We start from the raw sequence: 24,459 nt of genomic DNA on the forward strand, positions 1-24,459 counted from the left end.
CTTGGAACATAGCTCTGGGATGGATTGCAAGTGCAAAAAAGATTTTTCATGGTTGGAACATATAACTTATCAGAAATTGGATGCATGCAATCCATTGAACTTCAAAAGAATGCGCACAAAGGGTATACAACAAAATCTGGATAATAACAAAGATTTGTTATTCTCCAAGAATAACTTGAAAATATTTGTTGTTCTCCAAGAATCCATTGTCAAAATCTAGATTTGTTTAAACAATGTATTTTAATATTCTGTGAAAATAATGTAATAAAAAAACTACTTCCCCCAGTTTTAAACAGAAACTGAGAGGTATGTGACGCTTGAGATGAAACATATTTTGTTATGTTTTTAATTTAAAAAGAAACACATTTTATCTCCGTTTTGAGTGATATTCGAGGGGAAATATAAGCGTGTTTATTGAGTTTCTTCACCGTCCTTAAACAAATCTTTATCGTTCATTTAATGAGTATCAACGTTTAGAAAACTGCCATTAGTGATCCACGTGAAACCTAAAAGACATTATAAAAGCATTCTAAATATTAAAAATTGATAATGAAATATTTGACATGAAAACATTGAAACATAAAGAAGCTTGGAAAAGTTCTCTATGATGGATTGTAAAAGTAGAAAATTATTTGGATTCAAGGTTTGCGTTCTTAAATAATCATATAACTAAATATTAATTTCATTCATCTAACCCTTTTTTTTGTTTTATATGAGAAACAAATGCATGAAATATCAAACATTTGATCTTCTCTAAGATTCAATGAAACGAGGATCCAACATTTATTCTTTCCTAAGATCCAACTTTTGTTCTTCATCGACAACGATGACGATGAATCAGATTCAAAATTTATTATATATTTTTACTTTAATATTATGTATAAACAATGTAGTTTGTAAACAAATTAGTTTATTAATATTACGTGTAAACAATGTAATGAGTATTTAAAAGAAAAGAATTTATCTTTCCCCTCGGTTTTGGTCATAAACCGAGATATATGTGGCGTTAGTTTTGAAAATATAAAAAAGCTATTGTGGGGGATCAAACCAATGATCATTTCAACTATCCCTTCGATTATTCTAAAATTGAGGGGGTATATTGGAGAGTTTTCATGACGCCATTTGTTACCCCGCCTTTGTAATTGAGGTTAAATTAGGGGTGAAAAATGGGTCCGGACCGTTGGGCATGCCTATTTTGCCTGCACTATAGTACGGGGCGGGCCAAGGGTTTAGGCCATCACCCTCTAATGTGTCTGCCCCGTCCACCCCATTTTTTCCGTGAGTTTCGCGGATGCAGGCATTTATATAAATTTTTGCGTTTTTAGGCTTAAAAAGTACAGTGTCCGCGAGCTTTCCCCACCCCGCCCTCACTTTTTGTGGGGATGACCTAGGTTTTAGGTCTGCATCCTCAAACATGCTCGTCGCATTTTTTTCGGGATTTTGCGGGAAAGGCATGCCCGTTTTCCACCCCTAGGTTAAATCAACTTTGCATCTAAGGTTAAATATATTTTTTTGTAGTAGTGTGGATCCCCTGATCCATCATAACTATCCAACTTTTTTGACTTTTCAAGAGATATGGGGATCCTGTTGTCAATGATTCGTATAGAGAACAGGTTGCTATTTTAGCTACGAGTTGGTGCTTCAGAGCCATGTCACTCCTCTCTTAGGGAGTGACATGATGGTGATTAGTGACGACGACGATCATCTGGTGGCTTATGATTCGTGTCTCTTCCTCTTGAACTTTGAGGCATAGTTTGGTTTCCTCAGTGTAGTTTGTAGTCTGGAGATCTTGGGGCCACCCTATATGTAAAAACATCACCAACGAGGATTGGTTCTGGTCCGCCTCTCTACTCACTGCATAAAACGGTCTCAGGCACGAAATTATCCTTGGGAGAAGTGAACTTCAAGTACTTTTTTAGCGAGGAAGTGTGAATTCTACTGTTGTACTGGCTTATAAACGTTGTTGAACATATTATGTGTCCCTTGCGCGCATAAACTAGTTTGCAGTTGTTGGAGACTATAGAGCATTTCCTGCCCAAGAACTATAGGTTGCGATGAGTGATGCTTCGAAGTTTAACCTTGGAACAATTGCAGAAGAGGTTGAAAGGTTGGAAGGGCTTGAATGGTTCCATATCCAGTTGTTGAAGGTGCTACATTTTTCAACATTAGATCAATAGAAAGGGTAACCTTGACCTGAGCATTTTCAATTGGTGGAAGAAGTGGAATCTCCTTAGTTGGACATAGAACGCCAGCTAGAGCAGTTGGTGCGACATTAGCATTGTGTGTGAAGGTCGATGGAGTCGCTTTCAATGCAACCAAGATATTGGATCGACGACCTTTGTAATGAAGAGATCAATGCTCTAAAGGGATAAAATTAGTGATTTGAGATCATGGTGAAGAGATGGTGGCTCTATCTGTAAACTCGCGAGAATCAGAAGTCGAATCTCACAAATGGTGTAATTGTTTCGTACTAGAACCAGAGATATATGTAGATCGATTGGATTTGAGCTCTGATGTGGTGGAGTGACCTTCTGATACGATAAAACAGGGGTGGACTTGCAAGGTTAACACTACAACATCCAAGTCAGTGAATGAGAGAGAATAATTTGATTGTGTAAGTAAGAGAATGCCAAAAACGACATGCGTTGTACTTTATATATGACAAACAGTTAAAATTGTTTCCATGAGACTGAATGTTTTATGTGGGTGACTTTTCGATCAAATCGAACCATGAAAGATGTGCTAGAGATTGGAATCCCATATCCTAATCTTAGGTGAGGTCTCACATATTCACGGATCTTTCAATATAATACATATTATTATGTTTTTTGTCGCAGATATAGAATACTAATTAAAATTTAGAAATGACAAAATTATTCGAAGAGTTTAATATTTTTATTTATAAATGTGATATTTATTATAAAAAATATATATAAAAGAACACGTGCCAAGGAAAGGGGGAAGTAGTCCTTCATAATCATGTGCAAACGATCGTATCATCGTAGACTCACTATATTCAGTTTGTTGAAGAGTTACTGAAGCCTACACAATCACGTGCAATTGTTGAAGTAGTTGGTGTACTTTGTATGATTAATTGAAGTACTTATAATTATAGTAACATTTAATAAATTGATATATTTTTCAATATATCTGGATTTTTATTTTTATTTTCTTTGTCTAATTTGGTTTGTATACTTATAGGTTAATATCTGTTTAGCCTCTATCATATTGATTATTCTTGAAAGTCCTATTAAAAACAGAGTTTTTTCACAATCATTTAAAGATACTATAGTAAATTCAATTATTAAAACTAGTGACGTGATGCTGTCATGTGAATTTATTTTATAAGTTTTTTAATGTCACGGGACTTCACGTGACTTTTTATTTTTTAATTATCTTTAACTTGTATACTTATTTAGACTTAAAAATTAAAATTGAAAAAAAAAATCTTTGTCTTGGTGAATTTTTTTTTTAATATCCAGATTTTTTTTTAAAAATTCAAAAATACATATTTTTTCAAAAAAATTATAAAAATGAACATTTTTTGCCCTAATTTTGTACTTGGGCGCCACCCTAGTTGGCGCCTACCCTTAAAGGGTAGGGCAAGTCGCCACTAGGAGTGGCGCCTACACTCTTTTTCCTTTTTTTTTTTTTAATATGTTTTTTTTTTTTAATTTATGAATTTAGATTTATTATAAATTATATAAATTTATATTAATACATATATATAAATAAAATTATTTACAATATATATATATATATATATATATATATATATATATATATATATATATATATATATATATTTAATTTATATATATATATTAATTTAATTTATAAGTAATTAATATTATTTATAAATTTTTGGGAGACTTAGGGTTAATCATGTTAAGGTTAATTTATCAATTATAATTAGGGTTTATTGATCGGTTATAATTAGAGTTTGGTAGTTATGACCTAATTGAAACCCTAATTTCCCATAAGATTAATTAATCAAGTGCGACACTAATTAGGGTTAAGTAGATTGGTGTACAACCCAGATCTTTTCCTATAAATAAAGTGTTATTTCCTTGCATTTTCTTCACCACTATTTCCTATCACTTTCTCTATCAAGTTGAGTTCATGGCATCCCCAAGACGTCGTCATGGCAGCGAACATCATCAAGGCGCCCGGATCCTGAACAAGTAATCTTAAAAAGGGATGGGCATGTTATTTTCTCGCCTTTGAAACCCCCAATGGAGATGAAATTTTGGAACATCCGTTCGTTGGACCAACTAAAAAGGTCCTTGATGTCTTGGTTAGAGGGAGATTACCAACCTGGTGAAGTCATCAGAAGGATTCAGAGGCTTAGAACAAGGTTCTCATTTGAAACTGGAGAAACGATACGTTGGTGGGTTGAAGTTGAAAGCGACATTGATTGCATCCAAATGATGCATGGATCAGACGACATAGTGTTAACTGTTGTAATTTCTTAGATTTTAATGGTTGTTTGTCATGTTGTTGTTGTATTTGTTATTGTTCTAGTACTTGTTCTTGTTTTAGTACTTGTTTTTGTTCCAGTATTTGTTTTTGTTTTAGTAATTGGTGTTGTAATGTTAGATGTTTGTGTTTGTTGTTCAAGTGTCATCTTCTATTTGGAATAAAAAGTAAACTTTAATGATAAATAGCATTGGTACACAGATTTATGAATATGAAAACTAAGTTGTGGAACTAGATCCACGATATGGACATTTGTTCTTATTATGCCCTAGTTGTCTACATATGCTACACTTCCTCTGCATTTTCTCTGCGACGTCCATTTCAGTTCTAATGCGCCTGCTATTTGGGCGACCACTTTTATTCCGCCGCATCGATTCGTTGTGCCAAACAATTTCCCCGTCATACTCTGGCCAATACGCCTCCAATGCTACCACCGGAAAGGGATTGTCGTATACATTGAGCAATGTTGCAACTTTGTAGATGGGAGACACTAGCGATAATGCATCGAAGTGGCTGTGTGAACACGCTGCAATGACATGGGAACAAGGCATACGATAGGCCTGAAATTGACCACAATCGCACCAACGGTCTGGTATTAGGACCCTATACTCTTGTCTGGGCAGCCCTTGGTTGTGGTCAATTGTTTCCTTGACACTAAAAGTGTGCCCATGGCGGTCGAATTCCGTAACCCGATGGCTGTTGGCTTTGGCAGATTCCTGCCTCATAAACTTCATGCAGGCATCACTATATACTTGACTCGTCTGCAACACTTCATGCCAGCGCCTGCCTCTTGTTACGAACAACGTTGCCATCCGAAAATAGGTCGCACTCACCAATGCGGTTACCGGGAGGTTACGTATGCCCTTAAAGACGCCGTTCATTGATTCCACAAGATTTGTTGTCATGTGGCCCCACCTCACCCCATCGTCGTATGATCTAGTCCACTTCGCTCTGTCGATATTATCGATCCACCTCCCTGTATCAGAATTTGCCAACACTATTTCCCGGCGGTAGTATTGGAATCCAGGTTGGTTTAATGCATACCCCGCGTTTATCAAATGTTGCTTCAAGAAGTTATCCTTGAACTCCCGCATAAAATTTTGAGCAATATGCCTGATGCAGTAGACATGGGTAGACGGGGGGTCATGCCAACCATTTGCTGGATTATTGTATGCACTGTCTATTGAAGCGTACCTGTCAGAAATCACACAGATGTCAGCTTGTGGAGTCACGTGCGTTCGGAGATTCTTAAGGAAGAAACTCCAAGCAGCAGCCGTTTCTCCTTCTACCAATGCAAAGGCTATTGGGAAAATATTAGAATTTCCATCTTGTGTGACCGCCATCAGTAACGATCCTTTGTATTTCCCATACAGCCAAGTTCCATCGACTTGAACAAGTGGTTTGCAAAATGTGAAACCGATGATGCAGGGACGGAATGCCCAGAAAAGTCTATGGAATATTCCATTACCTTCTAGACGAGTTCCATCAGGGGATTGTGCCGGCAAGGTCTCCATTATAGAAACCGTCCCAGGTGAATACAATCGTAGTGCAGCCAGGTAGCGTGGTAGTTGTTTGTATGATTCCTCCCAGTTACCGTATACCAGTTCAATTGCCTTGGTTTTCGCTAACCAAGCCTTTCTGTATGACGGTGTATATTTGAAAACAGCCACACAATGGGAGATAATTGTTTTGACCTTCAGTGACGGGTCAGCCTCAACTAGAGGTAATATGGAATGGCAGATCATATCATGGCTAAGTTTGCGATGATCCTGTGCCATGTTGGTGTTGACGCAAATGTGAGCTTGAGAAATGGACCCTATCACCCACGCATTATGTTTCTTCTTGTACGATGCCATCAACCTATACCCACACTCCGGATTTTTGCATACAATAACGTATCTTTCCGGATTTGATTTGATAACATCGTAGTCAACACAGTTTTTCAAGTGCCAGTTCTTTATTGCTAACAGACACTCTTCCTTGGTCCGAAATTGGTCACCCTTCTTTAAGTCCTCATCAGACCTCATATATGGGTTGTAGAACATATCTGATGAGGGCTCATCCTCGCCCAAGTTAAGTGTTGTGAAGTGCGCAGGCGGTGAGTAGCGTTGCGCTATAGGTATTTGAACTTGGTCTTCGTCTTCAGAATCACGGTTCACCAAGTCATCAACCACGTCTTCAGCATCATCAACCACATCGTCTTCAACGTGGTGCTCAACATCTTGTTCGTCATCAATCACAGGATCAATAACCTGTGACTGAATATTCTGAGCTGGTTGAAATTGTTCCAACACAATGTACAACACTATGTATTCGTAACCAGAATACTCATGGTTGCGAAACATGTATTTTGTCTCCATGTCATTTTGAATCAATGACTTATAAAACTTGACAGAATTATTTTCTGAAAAAAAAGGTTGTTGATAAAAAATTTGGGACACGGGTTGTCTTAGTTTGGACTCAATCTTCCTTTTCAGATAAGAGAAGTCAGCTCCTCTATTTAGACAAAAACGAGTGCATTCGGTGTTTCTAAATAGGAAGCCAGACATATCACATTCATAAGTCTCACCATTGACGTGAGCTTTGATTTTGTATTGTGATGAAGATGCCATGTTTTGTGAAGGTTTTGTGAAGATATTGTGATGGTTTTGTGAAGATATTGTGAAGGTTTTGTGATGATATTGTGAAGGTTTTGTGAAGATTGCTGTGAAGATATTGTGAAGGTTTTGTGAAGGTTTTGTGAAGATTGCTGTGAAGACATTGTGAATACCTTTGTGAAAATGTGTGTGAATATTTATACTGCAAGATTCCGACACATCTTTGCATGCATGTCTTCAACCAAGCCTTCCCCAAGAGCAACGCATGCAAAACTTGGACACGTGTAAAGCACGCAAGAATCTTGCAGGCTAGGTGGAACTGCATGCATGTAATAATATTCAATCTTATTTAAGCTTAATTATTTATTTTAAACAACCTGATTATTTATTTTAAATAATATTCCCACGCATGCCTTCCACGTGTCACACCTTTGCATCATCAAGTTCCACCAAGTCTTCCCCAAGACAAGACAAGTGCAACCTAGTCTGCACCAATGCATGCCAACACTACCACCTAGCCTGCACCTATTCTGCAAGATTCCCACGCATGCCTTCCACGTGTCACACCTTTGCATCATCAGGTTCCACCAAGTCTTTCCCAAGACAAGACAAGTGCAACCTAGTCTGCACCAATGCATGCCAACACTACCACCTAGCCTGCACCTATTCTGCAAGATTCCCACGCATGCCTTCCACGTGTCACACCTTTGCATCATCAGGTTCCACCAAGTCTTCCCCAAGACAAGACAAGTGCAACCTAGTCTGCACCAATGCATGCCAACACTACCACCTAGCCTGCACCTATTCTGCAAGATTCCCACGCATGCCTTCCACGTGTCACACCTTTGCATTATCAGGTTCCCACGCATGCCTTACACTTGTCACATTTTTGCATATTCATTCTACTTGAAAACGAGTATAAATAGAGGGTCATTCTTGCAAGTCTTCATCAACCACTAACACTTTTATTCAGAGAACTCCGGCGAAACTTCTCATCCACCAAGCTTCGTTCTACATTGCAGTCATGTCTCTTCTTACCATGGGCCAAGAACACAGAGGCACTAGGGCAAACATTGCCTCATTCGTAAGTTTTTCTTGAACATTGCCTCTTTCGTATGTTTGTAATTTGTTTTTTAAAAGTCCAATCTAATGATTATTTATATTGTTTGTTTTTAAAGGATCCCAAGAAATTTCGTCAACGTTCACACCCTATGCCTTATCCAGACCCATGGTGCGTACCTTACATAGAGCGTGCGGGTTTCGGTCATGTTATGCATGTCGTAAATGCCACAATTGATGGCAAATTCATTTTGGCTCTGTGTGAACGTTGGAGACCTGAGACACACACTTTTCACCTACCAACTGGTGAATGTACCGTCACATTAGAGGACGTGTACATGCTTTTGGGTCTTAGAATAGATGGTAAGCCTGTGACTGGAAATGTTCAACAGCCCAACCAAATATGTGTTCAAATGTTGGGGGTAGATCTGGTCGAGGGTGAGGGATCTGCAAAAGCAAGGGGTCAGGGTATTAAATTATCTAGCCTCCAATTGTACCACGACTCCATAACTTTGACTGAGGAATCCTCCGAACAAGAAAAAGTCATAAAAACCCGGGTTTACATTATGCTATTGTTTGGGAACTTGCTATTTCCCGAAGGGACGGAAAATAGCATAAACTTTATGTACTTGAGTTTGCTCGGGGACATTGATAGAATAAGCACATATAGTTGGGGTTCTGCTGTATTAGCATTCCTATATAGCTCTTTGTGTAAAAATGCACAAAATGAGCACTGTACATTTTCTGGATGTGCTTTTTTGCTCCAAACATGGGGGTGGTGGAGATTGCCGAGGCTAGCCCCAGAAAATCCTAATGTCTACTCCTTCCCCTACACAACTAGGTAAATTTATGATGTTATTTCATTTTGTATACTTATTCTATAAATATTTGTAAATAATATTATTTATCTTTTTTTGTTTAGGTTCATTACAACCGGACTGGATTACAGTCTTACCCCCAAAAATAAAATTATATTTTATCGTCAACTCTTGGATCGTCTCCGAGCACAAGATGTATTACCACTAAATCACTCAGCTTCTAACTGATTTATTAATATCATGCATTCTCGATAAATAACATATTTGCTTTTTTCTTTGCAGTTTATTTGGAGGCCATATTTGGGATTGGAACATCAACCCAACCCCGAAGATGCAGCTGTTTGGACAGCAAAAACGGCCATAATGCGGTTCACCACTGTGGAGATGCACCAAAGTGACTGTGTCAAGCTGCAATTCGGAATGCATCAAGAAATCCCAGGCCCCCCAATGTCTATGGAACCTTGACATCTAAAAAAAGTCAGCCACCAGTGGTATGCCCAACATTGGAAGGAATTTGCTAAGGAGTTTCGTAAAATGTGGAAAGACCGTGCCCACTATGTTCTACAATTTCCGGTGGCGCCCAACGAAATGAAGCCGACAAGGGAATATGTGGATTGGTATAGAGCAAATACAAATCCAGAAATGATTGTGTCTGACCCGTTCTATTTGGACGATCCCCGGATGCAACAACCATATTTCCAACAACAACAACCACCACAATATTCCCAACAACAACAACCACCACCTTATTACCAACAACAACCACCACCACCATTTTACCAACAACAACCACCACCACCTTATTACCAACAACAACCACCACCACCGTATTACCAACAACAACCACCACAACACATGTCCACCCCCTAACCAAATCAACAATACATACCACAAACTCAACCCCAATACCATGAAGATTACCAACACCAAACTCAACATTCCCACCACCATCAACAGTCCCAACACCTACCACAATATCAATCCCCCCACTTCCACCAATCCCAACACTTCCATCACGACAATGTCCCGAGCTCTTCCAGTCCTCCACCTAGCCCCGACACGGGTATACAAGAGGATTACCAACAAGACTACTACACACCACAACAAACATTGTTCTTTGGCCAACCCGATTCAACCCTAAACTACCAAAGACCATAATTCGAGGGCGCACCCAGCAGTAGTCAGTTTGTCCCACCGAGACAAAGCTTTGAGGGCGCATAGGGGACCCGTCTTTCCTACAGCACTGAAGGGACTTCGACCCAACCACAACGGCAAACGGCAAGGGGACGCGTTAGGACTAGGGGTGGTAATAGGGAAGCACCACCACCACGTGAACCGTCTAGGCGAGTAATTAGACCTCCCCCGTGCGGATCGTACCAGGGACCGCATCATATGTGATAAATCCCAAATTAATAATGCATTTTAATCATATCTTTGTAATATTTGTCTTGTCTATTATTTAAATAAAAATATTTTCTGTTTATTATCTTTATATCTTTATCTTTATCTTTAAAGATATTGTCTATCATATCTTTATATATATATATATATATATATATATATATATATATATATATATATATATATATATATATATATATATATATATATATATATATATATATATATATATATATATATATATATATATATATATATATATATATATATATATATATATATTAATTTACATGTCTATAAATATTTATTTACACGTATATAAATTAATTTTTTTTCCAAAAATTTATAAATAAGTTTAATTACTTATAAATTAAATTAATATATATATAAATTAATATATATATATATATATATCTTGTAAATAATTTTATTTATATTTATGTGTTAATATAAATTTATATAATTTATAAAAAATATAAACTCATTGATTAAAAAAAAATTTAAAAAAAACATATTAAAAAAAAAAAATAGAAAGAATGTAGGCGCCACTCCTAGTGGCGACTTGCCCTACCCCTATAGGGCCAAAAATGGCCATTTTTGTAATTTTTTTGAAAAATGGTATATTTTTGATTTTTTTTTTAAAATTCTGGATATTTAAAAAAAAAATTCTGTCTTGGTAGGTTCCAATAGACCTTTAGCTTATATGTGATTTGCTTTAACAACTAACCTATTGTTAAATATTTCAGCTTGTTATATATTAATATAATATGTGTATTAATGCAAATAAAATTCTATTTAATTATGAACACGTCAGTTATCATTAATTTAAATTCATATAAAATTAAATATAGGATTTTTTAAATATAATATTAAAATATTTTTATTTTACTCTTTTTTTGAAGTTATAAAATATATTTTTTAATAAATATATCTGATAGTAATAGTAGTATAAATATCATTTTAAAAAATTGAAACAAACAAACCTTAAATTTTTTGTGAAACCATAAATTTATGTATTTAATTAAATTATTAAAATATAAGTTGATGTAGTTGTTAAATTTGTAATTCTTTAACTTTTAAATATCTTTTAAGACATATATTACAAAGAGAAAACTAAAATATAAAGGAGTTCAATAATGAACCTCCATTAACAATGCACAAAAAATTTAAAGAAGATGAAGATGGAAGAGAGAAAGACAAAGAGAAAATATAGAATTGTAACTAACTTTTTACTCAATATGAAAACGGTTACAACTATTGAAACTGAATTGTAACTTCAGTTTATATACACAAACCTCAAATGCAAATGTCAACCAAAAGAACCTTAAATGCAATCTAAATTCATACCAATTACAACTTGAATTTGAATTACTATTCAACACTATCCCTTATTTCATATTCAAGTTAAAGTCAACAACATCAATTTCATTCCTAAAATTGATGAAGTGTTCAGTCTTGATTGCCTTGGTCATCACATCTGCAAGTTGCTTTTGGGTGCCACAGTGAACAACTTCAAGCATTCTATTATGAACTTGATTGCGCAGAAAATGTAACTTTGTCTCTATATGCTTGTTTCTCCCATGCAACACTAGGTTCTTTGCAAGACTTATGGAAAATTTGTTGTCTATCATCATCTTGACCGATTTATTCACGTTGAACTTTAGTTCCTACAACAAACTCATCAGCCAAACTGCTTGACAAGTTGTCAAACACAAGCTATGTATTCAGCTTCACAGGTTGACAATGCAACTACGGGTGGCTTCTTGGAACACCAAGAAATAGGGGCACCTAGATACATAAACATGTATCCTGTAGTGCTTCTTTTGTCCATTTTGTCTCTACACCAGTCAGAGTCTGAATAACATATCAACTCAACATCATATGTCCCTCCAGGTGGAAATAAAATGTCATACTTCAGAGTTCCTTTCACATACTTTAATATCTTGACTATAGCTTGGTAATGTGACCATTTTGGTTTACTCATAAACCTAGTCACCATTCCAACTATATAACATATGTCAGGACCGGTATTACAGAGATATCTTAGAAACAAGCAACCAATTATTTGAAGGTTGTAGCATCTACATCCTCACCATCATCATCAGAGTCTAGCTTATGATTTGTCTCAATAGGTGTGACTGTTGACTTACAATTCATTAGCTCAAATCTCTTCAGTAGTTCAAGTTCATACTTTAGTTGGTGTACAATAATTCCCTTTTCAAAATGCAAATCTCCATACCTAGAAAATATACCATATTTCCAAGGAAAATCATATCAAATGCATTTATTAGCACCTTCTTGCACTTGTTTATCTCAGAAGTACAACTCCCTATCAAAAGTATGTCATCTACATAAAGACACACCATAATCACATTACCTTCAGAAGTATGCTCCACATACACACCATATTTCATTTTACATTTCTTGAACCCCAGATGCTTGAAAAATGAACCAATCTTCATATTCCATGCTCTTGGAGCTTGTTTCAACCCGTACAAGGCTTTATGCAATTTGTACACCATAATTTCTTTATTCTTTTTCATAAATCCAGTAAATTGTAACACGTAAACTTCTTCTTGCAATTGACCATTCAGAAAAGTTGACTTTACATCTAAATGTATCAGAGGCCAATTCCTATTTGCAGCTATAACAATAATCAATCTTATGGTTTCATGTCTAGCTATAGGTGCAAACACTTCAAAGTAGTTTAAATCATACTTTTGTATGGATTCTATAGCTACTAACCTTGCTTTATACTTAGCAACCGAACCATCTGGATTTAGCTTTATCTTGAAAACCCATCTTACACTGGTGGCTTTCTTGTTCTGAGGTAGAACAGTCAATTCACATTTCTTATTTCTTTCAATGGCCTCAAGCTCTTCCTTCATGGCATTCACCCATACCTTCTTTTTGAGAGCCTCATTGATGATGACAGGTTCAAAGTCCATCATCATGGAACTCCGAATGACTTCCCTTTTAGAATCAATCTCATCATCTTATAGTAACAAAATTTGCAAGTCTCCTATGTACATGTCTAACTCTCTGTGGTCTCTAGAAACCTTCAAAAGCAGGAACACCTTCAGAAGTTCCACCTTTAGAGGCTGGACCACCTTTAGATGCTCCACCTTTAGAAGTTCCACCTTCAGAGACTAGATCACCTTCAGAGTCAAAGTCGTCTTCATAGCCAGACTCACTTTCAAAGTCAAAGTCGTCTTCATAGCCAGACTCACTTTTAGAGTCATAGTCATCTTCACATTTAGACTCTCTTTCATAATCAGAATCACCTTCAGAGACAAAATCAGACTCTAGTGTTGACACTGCACTAGAGTTGGATTGAGACTTTCTCCAATCCCATATTTTTTATTCCTTCACTATGAATCTCTGCTTACTTCAACTTTGTTGGTTATTGAACAAAAGAGCTTATAAGAACTTGTACTATGTAACTTATAAGCAACATGACCTTGCTTTTGTCATCCAATTTCCTTTTAGTAGCATTTGGTATATGTTTGTAACATACTGAACCAAACACCTTGAAATGGTTGACACTTTGCTTTCTTCCAGATCACTTCTCAATAGGAATTACTTCCTTAAACTTCTTTATTGGACATCTGTTGAGCACTTATACTGAAGTAGCAATTACTTCACCCCATAATTCTTTGGTAGATTCTTCTCCTTCCACATGCTCATTGTCATGTCAAGCAAAGTTTTATTTATCCTTTCAGCAAGACCATTATGTTGTGGAGTGTATGGAGAAGTCACCTCATGCTAAATACCATGTTCCTCACATAACTTCTTGAACTTTGTTGTGTTGTACTCACCTCCACCAGCAGTTATGAGGATCTTTAACCTTTGTCCACTTTGATTTTCAGCCTTCACTTTGAACTTCTGGAACTTATAAAACACATCATGTTTGAACTTAATGAGTGTTACCCGTGTCATTATTGTGAACTCATCCATAAATGACACAAAGTACTGGTTCCCTCTAAGTGAAGGTACCTCAAATGGCCCACATACATCAAAACGCACCACACCCAAATCATGAGTTGCTCTTTGAGGAATTTATGATGAGAATGGAAATCTTGATTGCTAATCTCTCATACATACATCACATGATTTTTATGGTGCAACAATCTTAGGAATTCCATGTACCAACTTCTTTGAACTCAGATGCCCTAAGCTTCTGTAGTTCAGAGGTCGTAATCTCTTGTGCCACAACTCACTTTCCCCTTTAGACTTCTAGCACTAAGGCATTAAGTGTCTGTTGTTGCAACATTCACCTTGAATGTTCTTTTTCTTCCCAATTCAGACTGCATTATCAACTTTTAATTACAATCATACAACTTTAAGAGATCTTTCTTCATGGTAACTGAAAATCCTTTTTCAATCAGCTGACCTACACTCATCATATTATTATTCATGCCAGGAACATACCATACATCCTTGGTCAGTATAATTTTTCCATTGTTCAACTTAACTCTGATGTTTCCCATTGCGGAAAATATGGATCTGTGTAATATCATCGAAACCATGATTTAGAAATTTTATCAACATAGACTTGTAACACTCTTATGCTTTACAAAGCATTTATGTTGAACCCTGAACAAATACAATAATAGATGTCTTGGCATCCATGAATTTTTTGTGCAGAAAGAACCAACTAAGAAAATTTTCTTCAAGTGAATTCCAATTGGTCATAATTTGAACCAGTTGCTCTAGATACTAATCTTTTGCCTTACCGGTCAAGGAATGAGCAAACAATCTCATGAACACGACCTCTTCTTCTGTTTCAGATGCTCCAAGGGTACTGACAAGCTCATAAAACTTGGTAAGATTAGTATATGGATCTTTATGGTCAAGTCAAACAAACGAATTCACATAAATGATTTGAAGCAATCTAGTCTTCATCTAAATTTTTATGGTATTGATTGAAGATCTGACAATATGTACCAACCATTGTTATGTCACAAAATTAGCCTCTCGTGTGCGACCTGACTTTGTGGATCTATAAGTTTATCACCCTCTGGTTGTGCATCCATGTCTTTCTCTTGTTTAGGAGAAGAGAAAGAAATTGAAGTTGAAGCTACTTCTTATTGCTTCTTTTGAAGCTACTTCTTGTTGCTTCCTCTGGTTGTGCAGCCTGATTTTGAAGTTGAAGCTATTAACAAGTGCAAAATTGCTTAAAACGATAAAAACTATCATTATGCTTGTAATATCTAAACGTTAGTCCCCGACAACAGTGCCATTTTGATGTTCAGTAATCAAAAGTAAGTATTTTGTTATCATATCCAGAGAAGTTGGTGTGATGTTAATGTTGTTCACAAGTTAATACATTTTGAAGTAAAGAATCGTAAAGTTGTTTGATTGTAAAAAGTAACGGAATGTAAAAATGATAATTGGTTAAGTTTCAAAGATATGCGAGCATGTTGGGATTGCGTTTCATCCACTGATTGCATACATAGTTTATTGATCAGTTATACATGACCTAAATATTAATAAATATCATCACGTATCACTCACAAATAATGTTTATGTCTAAACTCCTGATGAAAGTTCGATTGTATTGTTTAATCGATTAGTCAATTAAACAATAAGGTAGCATTAAGAATTGATACTTGTTGTGAACGTTTAACCCTAAATATATGTCTAGAATTTATAGTTTTAACAAATTATTATCTTATATCAAGATTTGAACTATATTTCTCAATATCAATTCCAATCTATAAAGTTAACACTGAAACGAAAATAACATTGATACTCATGAATAAATAGAGTATATATAAAGTTGTGATCAATAAACATACATACAATTAAGATGAACTACATCCAATCCCAACAAGAAATAGAATTATCTACTCATTGTCATGATATCTTGATACAAAAGATAAGAAATAAGGTGAATAAGCATTAATGGTGATTTCATGATGATTGATGTGTATCCACCTTGTTCTTAAAGTGTCACTCTTTCTCTGTTTCTATCTCCATGATCTCTCTCTCTCTCTCTCTCTCTCTCTCTCTCTCTCTAAAATGTCCCACCTCCTTAAAATCTTTAACTGATGCATATTTATAACTTTTTGGTTTTTCTAATCTCTCTAAGCAAGCCTTCCTTTCTTCAGCTTGAAGTTTTCCCAAACCGCCTATCCTCGCTTAGAGAGATATGGCTCGCTAAGTGAGCCTTCTCGTTTACTCTTTGTTGGGCCACGCTGGAGAAAAAATGCTGCTTTTTGAAACTTTAAACTTTCTACCAAGCCTCTTTGGATGCTCATTAGAGCTCGCTTAAGTGAGAATGGTGATTTTTGGATCTTCAAACTTTTTGCCAAGCCTCGTTGGATGCTCGCTAGAGCTCGCTTAGCGAGATCTCATTGTAGCAAGTTTTGCAAGGTCATGCTTCTTACTTTGTTTCCCAAACTCTTTCCTTAGCATTAAAACCTACAAAAATGTTTATCAATCAGTAACAATATGCATAAAGCTCTTGTTATCTTCACAAAACTCAACTTTAATCAATATTTGGGGTCTTTGATATTGGAAACTTATAAACCAAGTTAATAAAAGCTCAAATTCTCTCTATTCAAAAATAAAAATTTGGCACATATCAGTTGCATCCATTTTTCCATTCGTCTAGGGATGTTCTACCATTGCAAAATGTTGATAGAATCCTGATAAAGTGATGTTGATCTCTGATACAATAGTGTAAGGATGTACCAACAAGGTTAGCACTCCAACACTCAAGTCAGTTACAAAGTCTAAAATGACTTAAGTGTAACTTTGTAAAGAAAGTGTAATTTTGAATAATTCCATACCACATCCATTTCGTATAATTTTGAATAGTTCCATCACAATCTAAATGATTGAATATTTCATCCCTTGGATGTTTGTGCATATTTCGACAAATTTTACAAGGACACCAAAAAATCCTCTTCGCCTTAGGAAGGTTTTTTTCCCTGTGAAATCAAGAAATTGAATCACTCCATTCTCGTAATCGTTACTTAATCTATTGGCTTTATCCAACTACGATCTATAATCACATACAGTTTCGGAAAATAAAATAAAAATAGTACACAACCAAAAATAAGTACCTGAACAACAACAAATACCATAACAACATTATAGTAAACAACATGAACAACCACATATGGCAACAACATCAACGAAGGAACAACAACAACAACAACAATAACAACAACAACGACAACGGCGACCTAAGGCTACAACATCAACAAAAAAAAGAACAAACAAAAGTAATGGAGAATTTGTACATACCACAAATGTGATGAGAGACTCAACGGAGAAAAATTTAAGCTTACATCCTCCTCGGAGAAGAAGGGCGGTGGTCCTGAGTATTGGTAAACTGCTTCGTTTGCTGGAGAAGAATGGGTGTCTTTCGTTCGCTAGGGTGCGTGAATGAGACAAAATATTATAATTCTAAAGGAATAAAAATTGTCTTTAGAGTTTTTATCTCGGTTTTTTTCAACAACCAAGGGATAATATCCGACGTAAAATTTATAAAAAATAAAGGTGCTCTTTTGTTGTAAATGAAATATAAAATTGCAGGAGCTGGGAATTGAAGCTCAGACACGAAACAATATTTTACGCCAATTTCCCTATAAAACCGAGGTTAAAGATAAAGTTTCTTAAAAAATATATATAACGCGTTCCAGGTCATTTGACCTTGGTTTTTCAATAACTGAGGTGAAAGCTTCCTCATGAAATGTATTATTTGTAGTAGTGTAGGTTCTTTTTTCAAAATCCATGTCAACGAGAACTCTAACAAAATGGCCAAAGTCTCTATCAAATTCGGGCTTGTTCGTGATTTGATCAGTACAAATGGGGGTTTCAACATTACTTGCAATAGAAAACAAAATCATGGGCCTCCAATATTCTTGAGAGATGACATATATACAAAGCCAGACTTGTGTAGAAGATTGTTGTTGAATGTTTGGGTTGAAATCTTTGGTCTAGGCAAACACTTTCAAGAAACCATGGTTCAAATTCCATGATCTTATATATCTAACTATTTGTGCATCTTCAAGAGAAGGAAAACAAAATTCAAAAATCCTTTTCCCTAGCGAGGTGATTCCCCACTTGCCTAAGAATTTTCACAATGAAGTTAACTTGTTTTTCATTTGCCAATATTTTGATTGCGATTCTATCTCCTTTAATAATCGGCTGCTGAATTTGGGAAACATAGATGCCACAAGCATTATTTAAGTCATCCACGAATGATCGTGAGTACCAGCTTGGGGTTTTCACCGATGTCAGACTGTGGTATTTGTTTTAAGAAATACCTTCATTGTCCCTTATAATAAGTCTATAATTATGGATATAAGTTTAATGGTAGTGTACTATTTGTGTAAAAAAATATTACACATATATCCAATCAAAATACTTTAAAGTGCCAAATCATATAAGTAATTTAAAATTTACAGATTGATTTGGCGGAATACATGATTATCATTGTTTACAGTGTAAAAATAATGTATACTGTTAATTCACCATTCCTTTTCTCTATTGAAGAAACACACACTTTCAACAACACTTTTACCAAATGTTACGTTGCTTCGCCTGCAACAACATTTTTACCAAATGTTGTATTGTTTCGCCTACAGTAGTACTTTTACCAAATGATTTACTATTTTTCCTACAACAACACTTTTCAAATGTTGTATTGTTTCGCCTACAACAACTGTTTTCAAAGGCTTTATTGTTTTGTATTCTGGAGCATTTCACGAAGTGTTGCCTATTTGCGAACTCAAAATACAAATTGTCTACTGCAACACTTCACAAGTTTTGTCTATTTCTGAATTAAAAAATTAACCTTCACTTGCATAATTCCTTGTCATTTTGGAACACACTCAAGATTATTAATTATTAATAATTTACAACAATCTCCCACTTTTTCTAATAATGACAAGACCAATTCCAGAAAAAATAGAAACAAAGAATGTTAATACAGTTAAGTATTTTTCAATTTAAACTTAACCTTAGTAACGATAAAGCAAAGTTTAATCAGAATGTTAGGTGATAATGCTTTGAATCGTTATAAATTGTGATTATACCGACGTTACCTTACACACATTCTTTGATGGTTCTTCTCCCACATCTCACGCCTATCACTATTTATGACCATGTTCTTTTCCTGTTTTCATGAATTTTTTTATGAGAGAACTCTAACTTTCACTTTGAGATGGAACCATCTCAAAATTCATATATGTGAAGTCCATTTTGTATCTATTTCTTGAGATACATATCCTCGATATAGAACTTTATTAAGAGTTTGAAAAAACTCAACCCTTAATATGTAATAGTCAACATTGTCACATAATGTTGCACAAAACATTCAAATTAACAACTTGTTGTTACCCATTAAATCTTATGTCAAGGTTTGTTAACTTCTTATTGGGTTTCTACCATTGTCGGAACCCTTATTCAAGGAGTTTCAACCCATACCTCTCGAGGTAGTCTTTACTAAATCTCTGGCTAGTGGTTTAGTAAATAGATCAGACAAGTTATAGCTTGATCGTATATATATATATATATATATATATATATATATATATATATATATATATATATATATATATATATGAATGAAATGATTACACCTTTAATTAATTTTCTCATGAAAGAATGTCTAAGTTCTATGTGCCTATAATTTTTTTATATATATACTCCATTATATGCTCTAGCTAAAGTGTCTTGACTATCGCAATGTATCAACACCTTTGAAATATTGTCTTTATTTAATGGAACTTCCAACAAAAGGTACCTCAACGATTTAACTTCTTAACCAGTGGAAGCACGAGCCAAAAACTCCGATTCTATGGTCGAATGAATAATACATATTTGTTTCTTGCTCTTCCAATCAATTTAACCCTTAACTAGTGTAAATATACATCCAGTTATAAATTTATGATATCTAAAACTTGATATTCAACTCACATTGATATATACTTCTAATATGGAAGGAAACCTACCATAATAGATGTCAATATTTTTGGTTTTCAAAAGATAATAAAATATCCAAGTGATGGCCTTCCAATGCTCATCATTTAGATTGCTAGTAAATCTACTCATTTTACTAACTACAAATGATATATTGGATATAGTATTTTGCATCAAATATTTTAGACAACCAATTGCACTTGCATATTCCAATTGAATCATAACTCTTCCATCATTATTTTAAAATTTGACACTAGAATCAAATGGAGTACTTACTTTCTTGAAATGTAAGTGTTTGAACTTATCAAGTACTTTCTCAACATAGTATGTTTGACTAAGTTCATAACTCCCACTATTTTACTTTACTTTAATCCCAAAAAGTGTGTCAACTAGTCCAAGATCATTCATATTGAATGTGCAAATTATAAACCTCTTTGTTTCTAAAATTTCATTCATCTCGTTGCTAATGATCAACATGTAATCAATATAGCGATAAAGGAATATCACAATGTTCCCACACAAATTTGTGTATAAATACTTGTAACAAGAACTAGATGAAAAATGTTTTTAAATAATCATGCATGGTGATGCAAAAAGGTTTTTAGATGAAGTGAGAGATGAAATTATGAGAAATTTAAAGTATTATAGTATAAATTGCAATGAGCATCTTATTTATGTTTACTTGTCTCAAATATTCACTTGATTTGTATGCTAAACCTTCTTGATCAACTTTGTCATTGATGTGCATGCCACTTTTGAATCTTTTCTTCTTTGATAATATTTGTCTTCATCAAAATTGAACTAGATATAATATGTATTCCTCATAATCTCCCTCTTTTGAGGATGAAAAACTTTTTGAATTCGTATTTTGATAAGATTGAAAAGTTTTTCCCTAAGTTGCGTGTCTCCCCTTTAATTGGTGAATCTTGCAATGACAGAGTCAAATTTTTGATGTCATTGCTTTGGTGCTTGTTTTAATCCATACAAAGGTTTGACAAATTTCCACACCTTTTATTCATTACCAGAAAGCACATAATCTTCTGGTTTCTAATCTCCTCATTGGGATCTCCATTTAGGAATATTATTTTGACATCTATTTGATAAACTATGAGATTATGCAAATAAACTAATACAAATAATGCTTCTAATTATTGTCGTCCTTGCTAACGGTGCATATGTGTTAAAATAATCAACATATTCCTTTTGTCTAAAACTCTTGGTTACTAATTTATTCTTGTAAGTGTTTGTGTACCATCACTATGATACTTCTTTCTTAACCACTTGCATACAATGGTTCTCAAGTATAGTTTGACAAAGTTCTCAAGTATGGTTTGACATTGTTGAATTTATTTCGTCTTGGATAACTTCCTTATAAGTCTTAGGATCATCTTCCAGTTGAAGAATAATAGGAATCTTACGGGAAAAAATCTCACTATTTCCTTTTACATGATAAAATAAAATAAATAAATTATTGATTTTGTTCGATCCTAGATCCTTATCCTTTCGGATTGTCTTTCTTATCCTAAGTTCAGGTTGTTTTTCAACAATCCGTCGAAAAAATTTCTCACAAGGTTCTTCATTTGTAGGAATCTCGAATTCCTTATCATTCGTGATAAGGTTCTAAAAGAATTTCGCATCTAGAATTCAATAATTATATTAAACTCTAAATTCAAAAATTTATATAAGTCATGATCCATTTTTGGATAATCTTTATATGCCCGAATCCATGATGTCAATTATTATTCTTAATTCTTGATTCTTGATATATAAGCCTTGTTTGTCATTATTTGATATACTATAAGATTATTAAAAAATTAATTTAAATCAAATTGATCGAGATTAGAATCGTGAATGAAATCACTTTCCTTATAAGTATTTCAAACACTTTCAAATGTCTTAGAGTTGGAACGCATGGATACTCAGGATAATTTATCATATACTCGAGTTTGCACAAGACCGACGAAAACTCGAATGTATGGAAGATGAAATCTGGAATTTTGTGGGAAGAGAATAATCTTTTTTATGTGTATTTTCCTGGATCTGGAATGCTCAATTTATAGGTCAAAGTAGTGTTGTTTTATACGGTTGCGACCCTTAATGAAACACGCACTTTCAGTAATATTTTTATCAAATGTTATACTGTTTCGCCTACAACAACACTTTTACCAAATGTTTCATTGTTTCGCCTATAACAACATTTTTATCAAATGTTGCATTGTTTTGCTTACAACAACACTTTTCAAACGTTGTGTTGTTTCGCTTACAACAACAGTTTTTAAAGAATGTATTATTTTGTATTCTGCAATACTTTACGAAATATTGCATATTTTTAAATTAAAAATACATACGGCATATTGCAATACATTTGTCTATTTCCGAATTAAAAAATTAACATTCACTTATATAATTTTTTATCATTTTTAAAACGCATTCAAGATTATAAATTATTAATAATTTACAATATTATTTTAGTATTTTAATAACACAAATCATTATTCCGGGAAGTCAATTCATTTATAACTATGCAAAGGACATCGAATATAGGGTGCGAACCCGCATCATCTTATTTATTTATTTTAAATGATAAATTTCAGTTACTAAATTATTTGAAAAAAAAAAACACAAATCATTTAATTATTTCTTGTTTTAAAGTTTTATTTTTTTTATGTGCGTGAAAAATTTTATGAGAAGACAAGAGTTTGTGATTTATCATCATGCCCTTCCTAAAGTCCCGCCACATTGTGTGCTAACGCGTAAAAAGGCCTTCATGCCTCCACCATGTGTTGATGAGTTGGTGTTGCCAAACTCATTGTTGATTGTTCAGTGTCACTCACTGTCACCGTCTCACGGGCATGCTTTAAGGCGACCCTTACTGTGACGTTTCGTTGGATAAGATTATATGATCTTTCTACAATTTGTTTCATATTACAAAGATTGAACATCGAGAAGAAAATTAAATTCATCAACTAAATATTTCAAATAAAAGTAATAAGATGTTATATTTGACAATTTTCAATAAGATGTTATATTGTTATATATAATTTTATTTTATTATTTTACAAAATTGACCTGCAGTACTTTCCTTTTATTATTTTATAAAAATTACTTAAAATCAAAAGCTATTAAAAATCATACATTACTACTATGTCAACCAAAGTATTTCGAAAACTTAATTATACAATATTTTATTATTTAGAAAAAACAAATACTATGTTTTCTGCGGAATATTTTGTGGATTTTCCTACTATTTGTATTCTTGCGGAATTACCGTTGGCAAAAATTTCGCAACTATACTTGTGGGTTTTTTTACTGCAAAATTCACATTTTCAGAATATATTACATAACTCCAAGAAAATCAGTAGGACTGCGGAATTTCTTGTTTTTTTATAAAATTTGTAAATATGATAGTAAAATATATTTATTTATTTTTAAAATATCTTTTTCTTTGTAAAAGAATTAATAAATTGAAGTATTTTTTTAAAATAATAATAGCCTTTGTGTAAATTTTTACTAAAAAATATTTTTTAGTTTTAAATTCAAATTTATTTTCTTTAATCCAGGTGGCTAAGTAACTTATGGTTTAGGTTGCCAATGATCTATTAGGGAAGCAGATCAATGCACTTAAACAACATATCAATAACCTTCTTTGCCCATTAACACCCTTTACCAACCTTATAGAGAAGGCATAGTTTCGTCTATGGCTACCCATTCAGTCTCTATGAAGGTCTACTGACTGTTGTTTCTCACTGTCTTTGGCTCAACATCCCTGGCTATGATGCTCCTACTCAGCTTGCGAAGCCTCTTGAGAAGGACACTAGGTACTTTAATACCACTTGTATCCATCAACATTTTAGTAATTTTGATTTTGAGTATAGAATTTGACTATGAGAATTTGTGATTGTTATTTTGAAGGCAAGCGGATACTATTCTCATCACTCCTAAAGGAACTTATGAAGCCTCTTGAGAAGAACACTAAGTATATTTTTTAGACTTAATTTTGATAAACACTTAATTAAGTGTTTATATCATAAGTGCGTTAAGAAAAAAGATTTTATATATTCTCTAGATATGACTTCGCTATGATATGTAATAGTGATATATTCATTCTTTTGCTATATTAATTATAATATATAATTTATCTATTAATTAGAATGGGTTGCCAAAGA

The 24,459-nt window shown here is 34.1% G+C and overlaps 1 long non-coding RNA gene across 1 annotated transcript; it reads left to right on the forward strand.

The window, feature by feature from the left end:
• The first annotated feature begins 23,866 nt into the window (after positions 1 to 23,866).
• LOC127115856 (uncharacterized) lies at positions 23,867 to 24,439 on the forward strand. The gene is made up of 2 exons (XR_007800902.1): positions 23,867 to 24,111; positions 24,206 to 24,439. It is a non-coding gene; the product is annotated as an uncharacterized LOC127115856 (long non-coding RNA).
• The last annotated feature ends 20 nt before the right edge of the window (positions 24,440 to 24,459 follow it).

Source organism: Lathyrus oleraceus, chromosome 1 (genome assembly GCF_024323335.1).
Source record: "Lathyrus oleraceus cultivar Zhongwan6 chromosome 1, CAAS_Psat_ZW6_1.0, whole genome shotgun sequence".
NCBI classification, from domain to species: domain Eukaryota; kingdom Viridiplantae; phylum Streptophyta; class Magnoliopsida; order Fabales; family Fabaceae; genus Lathyrus; species Lathyrus oleraceus.